Genomic DNA, 15,357 nt, shown 5'->3' on the forward strand with positions numbered 1-15,357 from the left:
AACCGTTCAACTTACTCACCCATCGGGCAAGACAGTCAATGTCTTAACTCGAGTGGCCAAGAGCGAGCTTTACTCCTTAAATGCCAACCCCCTTCCAGACCTTGAGGATGTTCTGGTAGTCCGAGACTTTCCGGATGTCTTTCCAGAAGAACTGCCAGGTGTTCCACCTGACAGGGATGTTCAATTTGTGATAGACCTTGTTCCAGGAACCGTTCCAATTTCTAGAAGACCCTACAAGATGGCACCCTTAGAACTAGCCGAGCTTAAGAACCAACTCAATGAGTCCTTGAAAAAGGGTTTCATCCGTCCTAGTTCCTCTCCTTGGGCTTGCCCCGTCCTCTTCGTCAAGAAGAAGGATGGAACGGATCGAATGGTTGTAGATTATCGACCTGTCAATTTGGTCACCATCAAGAACAAATATCCGCTTCCTAGGATCAACGATCTGTATGATCAGCTCGCTAGATCCTCAGTCTTCTCCAAGATGGATTTGAGGTTGGGCTACCATCAAATCAAAATCACAAACGGGGACATTCCCAAAACGGCCATTGTTACTCGTTATGGCCAATACGAGTACACCGTTATGTCCTTCGGTTTAACCAATGCCCCAGCTACCTTCTCTCGGTTAATGAACCCAGTTTTCATGGAGTACTTGGATAAATTCATCGTAGTATACCTCGATGACATACTCATCTACTCCAAGAATGAAGAGGAACATGCCGAACATCTAAGGCTAGTATTGATGAAACTTCGAGAGCATCGCCTTTATGCCAAATTCTCCAAGTGTGAATTTTGGTTGCCAGAAGTGACCTATCTAGGCCATGTAATCTCTGGCAAGGGTATTGCTGTCAATCCCAAGCGAGTTCAAGCCGTCCTTGATTGGACTCCACCTGAGACGGTCAAGCAAGTTCGGAGTTTCCTTGGCTTAGCGAGCTATTGCCGCCGCTTCGTCGAGAATTTCTCCAAGGTTGCTAAACCTCTAACTGAACTCCTCAAGAAAGATAAAAAGTTCGAGTGGACTCCACAGTGCGAGTTCAGCTTTCAGGAACTGAAAAGATGCCTGACATCTGCTCCCGTACTGGTACCACCAGACTTCTCCAAGGACTTTATTATCTATTGCGACGCCTCGCGACAAGGACTAGGTTGCATACTCATGCAAGATCATCAGGTAATTGCCTATGCTTCATGGCAATTACACCCACATGAGGAAAATTATCCCACACATGATCTAGAGCTTGCAGCTGTAGTCCATGCACTTAAAACTTGGCGACATTACCTCCTCGGTAATCGTTGCGAGATCTTCACCGATCACCAAAGTTTGAAATATATCTTCACCCAACCAGATTTGAATCTCAGGCAAAGACGTTGGGTCGAGTTGATCTCGGATTACGACTTAGGAATAACTTACACCCTGGGCAAAGCCAATGTCATGGCTGATGCGCTAAGCCGTAAGTCCTATTGTAACAACCTGATGTTACAACAAAGTCAACCACTTCTCCATGAGGAATTTCGTAAGCTAAATCTTCACATTGTTCCTCAAGGATTCCTATCCACCCTGGTGGCGAAACCTACTCTTACGGATCAGATCATCAAGGCACAGAAGGTAGATCCGGGAATCTCCCGTATTAAGAGAAACATTAAGAAAGGGGTCGCGAATTGTTTCTCCATTGATGATCAAGGTGTCGTATACTTTGGAAATCGTCTAGTGGTTCCAAAGGCACGAAACCTGAGGCGGCTGATCCTTAAGGAAGCTCATGAATCCCCTCTCACCATTCATCCCGGTAGTACTAAAATGTATCAAGACCTACGCCAGAGGTTTTGGTGGACTAGGATGAAGAGAGAAATCGCTCAATACATTGCTAATTGCGATGTTTGTCGTCGTATTAAAGCAGAGCATCAACGGCCTGCTGGCACCCTTCAACCTTTGGCTATTCCTGAATGGAAATGGGATAAAATCAGTATGGATTTCATCACTGGGTTTCCCAGAACCAAGAGAGGGAATAATGCCATCTTCGTCGTGATCGACCAACTTTCCAAAGTAGCCCACTTGCTACCTGTTCGTGAGAGTATCACCGCTAGCCAGCTAGCCGATTTATACATCTCCCGAATAGTATCTCTTCATGGTGTCCCATTGGAAATTAACTCAGACCGTGGGAGTCTCTTCACCTCTTGATTTTGGGAAAGTTTCCAAAATGCTATGGGAACTCGTCTCTCCTTTAGCACCGCCTTCCATCCTCAATCAAGTGGTCAAGTAGAACGAGTTAATCAACTTCTGGAAGATATGCTCCGAGCCTCTGTCATCTCGTTCGGAATGGGTTGGGAGAATTGCCTCCCATTCGCGGAGTTTTCTTATAACAATAGTTATCAAGCCAGCTTGGGCAAGGCTCCTTTCGAAGCTCTCTATGGACGAAAATGTCGAACGCCTCTTAACTGGTCAGAAACCGGGGAAAGACAACTCTTTGGCCCGGATATGATTCGGGAAGAAGAAGAGCAGGTTTGCGTTATTCATGAGAAATTGAAAACAACCCAATATCGTCAAAAGAGTCAATATGATCGTAAACATAAGCCTATGACTTATGAAGTCGGCGAGAAGGCCTACCTTCGAGTTACCCCGTTAAAGGGAACCCATCGTTTCGGTATCAAAGGCAAATTGGCTCCTCGTTACATTGGACCCTTTCGCATTCTTGCCAAATGAGGAGAAGTTGCCTACCAATTGGAACTACCTTTGCATCTTTCCAGAGTTCATGATGTCTTCCACGTTTCTAAACTCAGGCGTTGCTTCGCGGATCCCATCCGTGGAGTGGACCACGAAACGCTTGATCTACAAGATAACCTCTCCTATCGGGAATATCCCGTTCGTATCCTTGATCAAGCCGAGCGTACCACTCGACGTCATAATATCAAGTTTCTCAAGGTTCAATGGTCACACCATTCCGAGAAAGAAGCCACTTGGGAAAGGGAGGATCGTCTTCGACTCGAGTACCCCACCTTCTTCCCGGAGGATCCTAAATTTCGGGACGAGATTCTTTTGAGTGGGGGTGAGTTGTCACACCCTACCTAGTTCAAGCATTAGAGTGTGCATCATGTTTAAATTCCTCTTAAATTTGAAATGGGGAAGGCAGAAACCCCCAACCCCCCTGGAAACAACTAGGGTTTACTAAAATTATTTTCAATGAACCTGAAATGCCCTTCTAAAAAGTTCACCCTCTTTGTCTTGGGTTAGAACCTCCGGAAAAATTGGTGCACAATTTTCTAGGTCAACAGAAGGTCATTGAATTAAATCATAAGTATTTGAATTTAGGCATTTAAATGCTATAAAATAATTTAAATGCTCAAATAATTCTGGAAATAAATGTTTGCTGTTGGAAATATTCTAAACAGAGCCCACAATTATTTTCAGGCTTTTTGGAAACGTTTTAGTATTTTTAATAAAGCCCAACAGTTGCAGTTAAATAGAAAAACAGAAACAATCAGAAAAAAAGAGAGAGAGGGAAGCCCACCTGGGCCTTACCTGTGCTAGCCCAGCCCACCTGGCTCGGCCCAGCCGACTGGCCTTGCCAGTCGTCCTCCTCCTCCCGCCAGGAGGACGAGGAGCGCGTGGCCGGCGCCCGCGGCCACACGCCGGCCACCTCCTGCTTCTGCCGACGCCCTGGAGACGTCCAGGGATGCCATGCCGACCCCCGCGTCCCCCTCTCATCCTCCCTCACTCTCTCCCTCATCTCCCTCACCCTCTCCCGCGATGGCCGAGCACGATCCTCGTTGCCGTTCGCCGTAGACGTCACCAGAGCCACCCCCTCGCCCCTCTGACAAGCCCAATAGCTCCGCCTCGTCGCCCGGGACCTCTCTGCTGACCCACGCGACTCCAAACACCGCCGAACGCCGTCTTTGCCCTCGTCTTCAACCTCGGGAACCCGAGCCGTCTCCGGTCGATTCGGCGCCGCCAGGACCTCCCTGAGCTCGCTGACCCCCTCTTCGACACCGCTGTGAGCTTCTCTTCCTCTTCCCCTAGATCCTGTGCTCGTTTGGCCTCTGTAGTCGCCACTTCCACCGCACCCAAAAGCTCCCCGCCGCCGTCCATTGCGCCGTCGTGGCTAGAGCCACAGTGGCTCGAAGCCAAGCTCACCGTTGTGCTCAGCGCAGCACCAGGAGCCCGTAGCCACCACCAGCTCCTTCTCCCGTGCACCGGAGCGTCGAACCCAACCCCGTCCGAACTCTGGCCGCCGCTGTCGAGCTCGCCGGCGTCGTTTTCGGCGTCCCCATGTCCAACCACTTGCACCACTGGATGCGGCAGCTCCCCAGCTACGCGTAGCACGTCTCCACCGGCGATTTGGTCACCGAAGGACCAAATCCGAAGCTCTCCGCCGTCTTGGCCTTGCCGGCGACTCAACGCCGGCGGGATTAGCCCCGCTGACCAGGGGTTTGACCCCAGGTTGACTTCCCTGAGTCAATGACAAGTGGGCCCCCCTCTGCTAACTAAATCAAATTAGTTTTAACTAAAAATAATTAGTTTAATTAACTACTGACACGCGGGACCCACCAGTCAGGTTTGACCTTGACGTCCCTGTTGACCACTGACGTCACCCTGACGTAATGCTGATGCAGTGATTAAATTACTGGAATTATTCTTTTACAGGGAATTTCAGAAAATAGTCAAAACTTCTAAAAATCATAGAAAATCAACCATAGCTCCAAATGTAAAGATTTATATATGAAAAATGATTTGAAAAATTCAATCTATCCATCTGTAATGGTTTCATGCATGACAAAACAAGTTAACCTTGCTGTTTAGGCAGAATAAGGTAATACACTAATGTGGCTATGTTAAATGAACTAACATTTGAACCTTTGGTTCAAATAAGCACATTCCTTTCTGTTATAGCTTGCATTAGGCCAAGACACATTCATATTGCCATGTCATAGCATGCATCATATTGTTGCATATCGTCATGTGTTGATTGTGTTCTGATGTGTTCTTCGTGGTAGGTTCTGCCTCCGAGGATATTCACGAGTATCCAACTGAAGGGCAGTACCCTACTACCACTACAACAGGCAAGCAACCCATTGATCATTCCGATACATACCCATGTTCTCGCTTCTGCTCTTGTTTACTGCATTAAGACAACGCGATTCAAACTGCTGTGTGCTATGGTAGTTGAACCCTTATCCTCTGCATGACCTGTCATTGCCACAGTAACTAGATGAAACCCACTAGCATGTGTAGGAGTTGATTGAGCCATGTATGTGATTCCTACCTTGCTATGCCTGCTATGCTTAGAGTTGTGTCAGGTCTGGTTCATCTGGGTGATGGGCTAGAGTGAAATGCTTATGCCGGTAATGTGAGGGATGTGTTGAACATGTTTTGGTAAAGGTATCGATGAGAGGCCATGTAGGAGTACATGGTGGGTTGTTTCATTAAGGCCGTCCAAAAGAACTGAGATCTGTATGTGTGATTTAAGATGCAGTTACTACCGTACATTGGGCCCGAAACCAATGGACCCTCTCAGCTTCTTAATCACCCTAGTACTCTGTCCAGGAGTTGCAAATAGTTTCTGGTGTTTGTAGGTTATGTGTTGGCGGCCGTGCGTAGCGCTGACCCTAGGGGTGGGCTATGTTGCGGTAGATACACCGTGGCATGGTGTACCGAGTCACCCATTTGGTGTCTCGGGAACCCTGTTCACATTGTTCGGGGCCGTAAGTGGAAACCTCGGCTGGACTCCCTGCGGATGGAACCTGGATAGGCGATAAACCTGGACTAGAGACTTAAGTGTTTAGGTAGGCCGTGGCCGACACCCTCGCTGGGCTTCTGCTTGAAGGTTGCCGAGTACATGTCGTGTAAACAGCGGTAAGTGGTGAAAGCGTGTATGAAGAAGTACACCCCTGCAGGGTATAAAACTATTCGAATAGCCGCGTCCGCGGTAAAGGACTACTTGGTTGCCTATACAGTTCATAGACAAGTTAATGGATACTACTAAAAGACTCAAGATAAGTGTGAGTACCGAGGATGGCCCTCTCGTAGGATGACAAGGGAGGATCCTCGGTGGAGTATTGTGTTGGTGAGTAGTGGACTCATGTGTGAAAACTATTTTACTAGTGGAGTTCCGTAGGATAGCTTAGCCAAGAGTCAAAGCTGGCTTGCTGCAATAACCCCACCACCTTCTTGAGAATGAGCATGTATATTAGGTTCTGATGTAAGACTTGTTGAGTACCTTTGTACTCATGTTTGCTTAATTACTGTTTTCAGACGACAACACCGCCCCCTCCGATGGGTTCTACGTAGACCTTGACATCGACGAGTGACTAGCCACCCAGGTGGTGATCCTGGCCATGGAGGGCCTTATGTAGATAGACAGGCTTCGAGAAGCCTTCTTTCTTTCTAGAGTCTGTACTCAGACTAGTTGCTTTCGCATGTGCTTGTATGATTGTATGACTTGAGTGTCGGGTCATGTGACCCCTATCTGTATGAACATGATATGTATGGCTCCCTGGAGCCTTTAAATAAAGTACTTGAGTTGTAGAGTTTTGTTGTGATGCCATGTTGTATGTACTCATATCGGGCATATTGTGTGCATGATTGAAATGCTTGGTATGAGTGGGATCCGACAATCTGGTTGTTTATCCTTGGCAGCCTTTCTTATGGGGAAATGTAGTCTAGTGTTCCTCGAGCCATAGTAGTCCGCTACAACCCGGTTCACCGAAGTCCTTCTAGCCCAGCACTAATGTTCAGGACACTTGACTGGCCAGCATGTGTTTCACTTCGTTCCTATGTCTGTCCCTTCGGGGAAATGTCACGCGGTGATATCTGGAGTCCTGCCTAGCCTGCTACAGCCCGGGTTCCCCGGAGTCCTGTTAGCCCAGTGCTACAGCCCGAAATCGCTCGCTGATGACCGACATGCTCGATGTGATTCATGTATGCCTGTCTCCATAGGTCTGTGCCGCTTTGGGTTCACGACTAGCCATGTCGGCCCGGGTTCTCTGTCATATGGATGCTAGCGACACTATCATATATGTGAGCCAAAAGGCGCAAATGGTCCCGGGCCATGGTAAGGCGACACCCGCGGGATACCGTGCGTGAGGCCGCAAAGTGATATGAGGTGTTATCGGCTAGATTGATGTGGCTTGGAATCGGGGTCCTAACACCAGCCGAACACCGTGCCGGAACCTTCGATGGTTCCAAACTCCGGCAGGCGATCCTTCGTTAAGGGGGGCCAGCCGCCCGTGCCGGTGTCCTATGTCCATCCAGAGGCACCGGACAACTTGCTGGTAGCGCTTCGCAGCGCCTCCATCGACGAAGAGCACCGCACTATCATGAGTGCGGTGATCGAGAAAGTTCAGTCCGCCAAAAACGGACTGACCGAAGCTTGCGCCAGCCTCCTAACAGGTTTGAGGTAAGCAATCAAAATATAAGAAAATATTACTGCATAGATAGTAGCCCCTGATGCTCTGTTCGGCGTTCAAGAAGAAAGGATGAATACAGGATCAAATGATGACTCAGGAGTCTAATCCGAATATATCTATGTGTATGTGCAGGCTTCACTGCTGGCCGCTGCTGCACGTACTGCGGAGGTCTCTATAGACCTGGAGCGGTCCGAGAACGAGCTCAGCCTTACCAAGAGGCAACTCGAGGAGAGCAAAGGTAAGCAATACCTTGTCTACGCTTTTAAAAAGAAGTTCGGTTGTAAAATAATAGGATCATCATGAATTTGCCAGGGGCCACGACCGAGGTGGCGACCCTGAAGAAGGCACTGTCCGAAGCTGAAAACAAAGCGGCCAAGGAGTGCCTGGAGCGGGAAAAGCAAGAAGCCCGAGTAGGCGAGGTGCAGCAAGAGCTCGAGGCTCTCGCCAAGAAACACGAGTCCTTGGAGCTTGACTCTAAGACGTGAGAGTCCGATCTTGAGAAGGCGCTCGAAAGCGCCCGGAGCGCCAAGGCTGAAGCCCACAAGGCCCTCCAGGAGATTGATGCGGTGAAGAAGATAGCAGCGGGTAACGCATTCATTATGCAAAGCCAGCATGTGAAGGAAACTTTCCTTTTTCTTAACCAAGTTCGGAGCTCTCTAGGAGCGTTCGCAGATCTTCCCTGTAGTGTACTAGATGCCGCGGAGTTTTACCGAGCTGAGGAGGGGAGCTCGATGGAAAAGTTGTTCTGGTCTCAGTATACTAGGACCGAACACCCAATGCCCTTGAGCGACCAGCTGAAGCAACTGGTCGAGCTTCACAAGGCGGCCGAACATGCCATGAGGGGCCTTATAGTCCGGATGTGGCCCGGCGAGCCCCTGTCCGGCAGCTACTTCGGTCTGGTGAGGCGGCTTCTGGATGCCTGCCCACGGCTTGAAGTCATAAAGCGGTCCGTCTGTATCGAGGGTGCGCGCAGGGCTTTTGCCCAGGGTGAAGGTGCACTGGGCGAAGCTGGACGCCATGAAGCTGGTGAAGGAGGGGTCGCCGGAGGGCAAGGAGCATCGCTGCCCCGAGATGCATTATGAGAGTGTCCTGAAGGGTTCCCGCCTTGTGGCGGATGAATGCGCCAAGGATGTAATTTTTTAATGAACATGTTCATGTGATCCTGTAATGTGAAACGAGTTCATCTGCACTATGCAATGCTTTTTTAATTTAAAATATTACCTTCTGTGCGGCCATTTATAAAATCTGAGAGTTGGCCAGTCGTCGGCTTCTGCCCCCATGTAACTAGTACTGGGGTGTTCGGGATAAACCCGAGCACTCTTTACCCCAATTTTGGGTCCTTCAAGGGAGGTGTTCAGCATAACGAACCAGGCAATCGGACTATAAGGCTTTATCACTCTCACTTAGCTATAGAAGTCTACAATTTTAAATTTTGGCGAAGCCCCAGTATTCGGAAGGCCGAATTTGGGGCGCTATACACGCCTAAGCCGGACAAGGCCGACTCCTTGCCCGAAGCGGAAAAAGTCTTTAAGGACTTGAGACCTCTCGAACAGCGACCAGTCTCTCGCCTTATCATGACAGTTAGTTTTCGGCTTTCTCTACTGAGGTGCTCGTCCGGAAGAACCGGGACACAATCACAGTAGTTCTCCCACCGCTACCTTATCCGATATAGAGGAACGTAAGGTACCAAAGCATGGGAGCCGGGCAAACCCAACTATTGACCCAAGACATGATTCGGAGCTGATGCATATAATGCTATAAGTTCGGGGTGCCGCACTATCAAAAGTGTTTGGACTTCTCGTGTCGTATTATGGGGTAAACGAAAGCCCCTGGCGTACTAATCGTACCCTAATGTACGGGTGCGGATTGTCGTAAACGGACATATAAGAGAAAAAAAGATAAATAATGCAAATAGACTAATGCTATGCATTGTTATTTAAATAATACGTTGAAGCGTACTGGTACAAGTAGTGCAATAAGCATAAAGTAGGACTATTCGAAATGTCCTATCCAAGGGCAAGCTGCGTATGGATAGTAGAAAGCGGGTATATCAATTATTATTAGAGACCACCTGGGGGTTCCCGTGTACATCTTAGCTTCTTGCCACCTTGGTTGTTCCTCCCCGTGATGTGTCCAGCAATCGTGCTGCCGAAAAGGGCTTCTAGAGAGTTAGGCCCTGAAAGAGAAAAGAAATGATAAAGGTATACAGCCCCTAGGGCGGTAAAGCTGCATTGCGGGACATGCCCTGATCGTGCCCCCGCCTTTGTCCATGGTATTTTCAGTGCGTAATTATGTATGCGCGGCACAGATTTCATCGCTTGACTGGGACTGGGACGGGGGCCGAATTGCTAGGCGAGCTCTGAACGTGCCAGGCGATCCTGTTGTAGTTTACTCCGGACTCGCTTGAAGGTGTCCGGGGGGCTGTAACGCCGAATTAGTGGTTTGCCTTAAAAGTCTGCTTTGTGCTTCTGCTGTGAGGGCCGCAGTGTGCTCTTCCGTGCGGGGCGAGCATTCTGTGTTTCCATTTACTGTTATGACCCCCTAGGTCCTGGCATCATGAGCTTGAGGTATGCGTAATGCGGTACTGCGTTAAATTTTGCAAATGATGTTCGTCCGAGCAGTGCGTGATAGCCACTGCGAAACGGGATGATATCGAAGATTAACTCCTCGCTTCGGAAGTTGTCCGGTGATCCGAAGACCACTTCCAGTGTGATTGAGCCCGTGCAATGGGCCTCTACACCTGGGATGACGCCCTTAAAGGTGGTTTTGGTGGGTTTGATCCTCGAGGGATCGATACCCATTTTTCGCATTGTATCCTGATAGAGCAGGTTCAGGCTACTGCCCCCGTCCATAAGGACTCGAGTGAGGTGAAATCCGTCGATGATGGGGTCTAGGAACAGTGCGGCGGATCCGCCATGACGGATACTAGTGGGGTGGTCCCTGCGATCAAAGGTGATCGAACAAGCGGACCATGGGTTGAATTTTGGGGCGACGGGCTCCATCGCATAGACGTCCCTTAGTGCACGCTTCCGCTCCCTCTTGGGAATGTGGGTTGCGTATATCATGTTCACCGTCTTCACTTGTGGGGGGGAACCCCTTCTGTCATCCCGTGTTCGGCGTCCGGGGCTCCTCCTTGTCATCACTATACAGCCCCTTGTCCTTGTTTTCAACATTTAACTTGTCGTCCTGCTTGAACACCCAGCATTCTCTGTTGGTGTGATTGGCTGGCTTGTCGGGGGTGCCGTGGATTTGACACGAGCGATCCAGTATGCGATCCAAACTGGACGGAGCTGGAGTACTTCTTTTAAATGGCTTTTTCCGCTGACTGGATCTAGAGCCTCTGAATCTGGCATTGACTGCCGTATCATCGTTGTTATTGCCGTTGTTGCGGCGCTTTGGTCTGTTACGACGTGGTCTGCCGTTGGCATCTTTGGTATCTGAAGTGCCCGGATTCCTTGATGTGTTGTTGCTATGAGCCAGCCAGCTATCCTCGCCCGCGCAAAAGCGGGTCATGAGTGTCGTGAGGGCTACCATAGACTTCGGCCTCTCCTGACCAAGGTGGAGGGCAAGCCACTCGTCGCAGATGTTATGCTTGAATGCCGCTAGGGCCTCTGCATCCGGACAGTCAACAATTTGGTTTTTCTTGGTTAGGAACCGTGTCTAGAATTGCCTGGCCGATTCCCCTGGCTGCTGGGTTATATGGCTCAAGTCATCAGCATCTGGTGGTCGCACATAAGTGCCCTGGAAGTTGTCAAGGAATGCGTCTTCCAAATCCTCCCAACTGCCGACGGAGTCTGCTGGCAAGCTATTCAGCCAATGTCGAGCTGGTCCTTTGAGTTTTAGTGGGAGGTACTTGATGGCATGTAGATCGTCATCGCGAGCCATGTGGATGTGAAGGAGGAAATCCTCGATCCATACAGCGGGATCTGTTGTACCATCATACGATTCGATATTAACGGGTTTAAAACCCTCCGGGAATTCATGATCCATAACATCATCAGTGAAGCATAGGGGGTGTGCGGCGCCTCCATGCCGGGCTATATCACGACGTAGTTCATATGAGTCTTATCTGCTGTATTCGGCCCGGCCAGATTTACCTTTGGTGTATCCGGCGCGATGATCATCGTCCTGTGTTGGCACGCGCGCCCATGACCCGTATATTGACCTTGCGAGTTTTGCCCTGCTGTCCAATATGTCTCGCAGGTCCCGTGTGTTGCCCCGGGCCTTGGTATTTTTGATTAAGTGGCGGCGGGGTGCAGGATGAACTTCAGGCTGAAACGCCTCTCTGGCTCGTCCACGCGGTGACCGGTCAGCCGCATCGTACACTGGTGATGGAGGTTTAAATGCTTCCTCCTCGAGGTGAGGTAGCAACCTGCATTTTGGGTAACTCTTGGAGGGGTGCTCGAGTTCGTATTCCTCGGCCGCAAGGACTTCGGTACATCTGTCTGCTAGCAAGTCTTGATCAGCTTGAAGCTGTTGTTGCTTTTTCCTCATGCTATTTTCTGTGGCCATAAGCCGGCGCTTGAAGTGCTCCTGCTCGACGGGATCCTCAGGTATGATAAATTCTTCGTCGCCGAGGCTTACCTCGTCTTCGGAGAGGGGCATGTAATTTTCCTCTTATGGTTCTCCGTCTGCCGCCTGCTCTGGAGGGCTAGCTTGTTCATCTTCCCGCTCTGCATTGTGCTGGAGGGGACTGTGGTTGTCTTCGGCGCTATCTGGAGTGCTATTATCTCCTGTGCTGGTATCACTACTTTTGCTGTGGCGGGACTTAGAGTGGCGCCACTGACGTCGGCGCTTGGGTTGCTTCTTGGAGGGGTTATCCTTCTTTGGGGGTGTCCACCATGTATATATCATATGATGAGGTGGCGGTCCAGTGCCCTGTGGGCGGTGGTTCCTGTTCGTCTCCTGCAACGTCGTCCATACCGTTGATGTCTTCGAAGTCGAAGTCGAGCATGTCCGTTAAATCGTCGACAGTGCCTACTAAGTGGGTGGTGGGTGGGCAGCGAATTTCTTCGTCGTCCGCATCCCATTCTAGCCGGACATAGTTCAGCCAAGGTTCTCCTGACAAGGAGAGAGACCTTAATGAATTTAGCACATCGCAGAAAGGCGAGTGCTGAAAGATATCCGCGGAGGTGAACTCCATGATCAGCCCCCAGTCGGATTCGATGGGCGCGGATGCAGGTGGCTCGGAGTCCATTGCCGGAGACGAATCCAGTGGTTCGGCGACATGGTTCTCGTAAGGGGTGAAGTCAGTATCCGGCTCTATCGCCACTGAGAGTGCGGCCTCCATGGCGGGGTCTATCCCTCCGCTCTCGGATGGCGCGATTCGCTCCGGATTGATGGCCGGAGTAGTTGTAGATGCGATCTCCTGAGTACTGTCCGACGGCAGAGTTATGTCATGCTCGTCGTGACTGTGTGGCGCACCTGATACGGGCTCGAATCCTTCGAAGATCAAGTCTCCGTGGATGTCAGCAGTGTAGTTTAAGTTTCCGAATCTGACCTGATGGCCAGGGGCGTAGCTCTCGATCTGCTCCAGACGGCCAAGCGAATTGGCCCGCAGTGCGAAGCCGCCGAATACGAAGATCTGTTCGGGGAGGAAAACCTCACCCTGGACCGCATCGCTACCGATGATCGAAGGAGCCATCAAGCCTTATGGTAACGACACAGTGGAACTCTCAATGAAAGCACCAATGTCGGTGTCAAAACCGGCGGATCTTGGGTAGGGGGTCCCGAACTGTGTGTTTAAGGTGGATGGTAACAGGAGGTAGGGGACACGATGTTTACCCAGGTTCGGGCCCTCTTGATGGAGGTAATACCCTACGTCCTGCTTAATTGTTCTTGATGATATGAGTATTACAAGAGTTGATCTACCACGAGATCGTAGAGGCTAAACCCTAGAAGATATCCTATGGTATGATTGTCTGTTGTCCTACAGACTAAACCTTCTGTTTTATATGTACACCGGAGGGGGCTAGGGTTACACAAGGTCGGTTACGAGGGAGGAGATCTACATATCCGTATTGCCTAGCTTGCCTTCCATGCCAAGGAGAGTCCCGTCCGGACACGGGACAAAGTCTTCAATCTTGTGTCTTCATAGTCCAGCAGTCCGGCCAAAGGATATAGTCCGGCTGTCCGGAGACCCCCTAATCCAGGACTCCCTCACTTCACATTTATCTAACTTTTGTGGGCACTATACTTTTGTCTCTATCACAGAGCCCACTAAGGTAGATGAAGCATTTCTGGAGCCTGAGTGGATTCAGGCCATGCAAGAAGAATTACACCAGTTCGAGCTCAACAATGTCTGGGAACTGGTCAAACATCCAGATCCTCGCAAGCACAATATCATTGGCACAAAATGGATCTATCGCAACGAGCAAAACAAAAATGGCCTTGTGGTAAGGAATAAGGCACGTCTTGTAGCTCAAGGCTACACACAGGTTGAAGGAATTGATTTTGATGAAACTTTTGCACCTGTTGCTATACTTGAGGCTATTCGCACATTACTTGCTTATGCTAACCATCATGATATCACTCTATATCAAATGGATGTGAAAAGTGCATTCCTCAATGGTAAGCTTGAGGAAGAAGTATATGTTGCTCAACCCCTAGGTTTTGAAGATCCAAAGCATCCTGGCAAAGTCTTCAGACTCAATAAGGCCCTCTATGGCCTCAAGCAGGCCCCACGGGCGTGGTATGATACTTTGAAGGAATTCCTTATGAAGAAAGCCTTCAAACCCGGTTCACTCGACCCTACTCTTTTCAATAATCTTATGATGGTGAATTGTTTGTGTGCCAAATATATGTTGATGATATTATCTTTGGCTGTACTGACCAACGTTATAGTGATGAATTTGCCTATATGATGAGTGAAGAATATCAAATGTCTATGATGGGAGAATTGAAATTCTTCTTAGGTCTTCAAATTCGTCAACAACACAATGGCATATTCATATCTCAGGAGAAATACCTCAAGGATGTACTGAGGAAATTCGGCATGCAAGATTGCAAAGGCGTCAAAATTCCTATGCCGACAAATGCCCATCTTTGCACTGATGAAAATGGTATCGACTTCGATCATAAGGTATACCGCTCCATGATTGGTTCTTTATTGTAGTTATGTGCATCTAGGCCAGATATTATGCTTAGTGTTTGCATGTGTGCCCGATTTCAAGCTACACCGAAGGAATCACACCATAAGGCTGTGAAGCATATTCTTCGATATCTAGCTCACACACCAACACTTGGATTATGGTACCCCAAGGGCTCAGCTTTTGATCTCATTGGATATTCTGACTCTGACTATGCTGGTGATTGTGTGGACCGCAAGTCAACATCTGGTACATGTCATTTCCTCGGATGATCTTTGGTCTGTTGGTCCTCGAAGAAACAGAACTGCGTATCACTATCTACTGCTGAAGCCGAGTACATTGCCGCTGGTTCTTGCTGTGCTCAATTGCTATAGATGAAGCAAACTCTCAAGGACTACGGCGTCAACATGAAGAATGTGCCTCTCTTCTGTGACAATGAGAGTGCCATCAAGATTGCTCACAGCCCAGTTCAGCACTCGAAGACAAAGCACATTCAGATTCGTCATCATTTTCTTCGTGATCATGTGTTGAAGGGCGACATTTCTATTGAGCATGTGAAGACTGAAGAATAGCTAGCCGATATCTTCACAAAGCCCTTGGATGAGTAGAGATTTAGCAAGTTGCAGTGTGAGCTAAATATCTTAGAATCTTCGAATGTTCTTTGAAAAGGACACTCATCCTAACACTTATGCAAAATTGATGACTTAGATGTGCAACACATGAAGAAACGTTTTTCTTCAATCAATGAAGAATAACACTCTAAGTGTGAAGAAATTAATGAAGAATTTGATTCTCAGAACCGTATGACAATTGTACGCGGTGTCTGAAATCATCATTCTTATACAGTGGTTCACACCACCACCAAAAGTTGAAAATC

Source organism: Triticum dicoccoides, chromosome 3A (genome assembly GCF_002162155.2).
Source record: "Triticum dicoccoides isolate Atlit2015 ecotype Zavitan chromosome 3A, WEW_v2.0, whole genome shotgun sequence".
Taxonomy (NCBI): Eukaryota; Viridiplantae; Streptophyta; class Magnoliopsida; order Poales; family Poaceae; genus Triticum; species Triticum dicoccoides.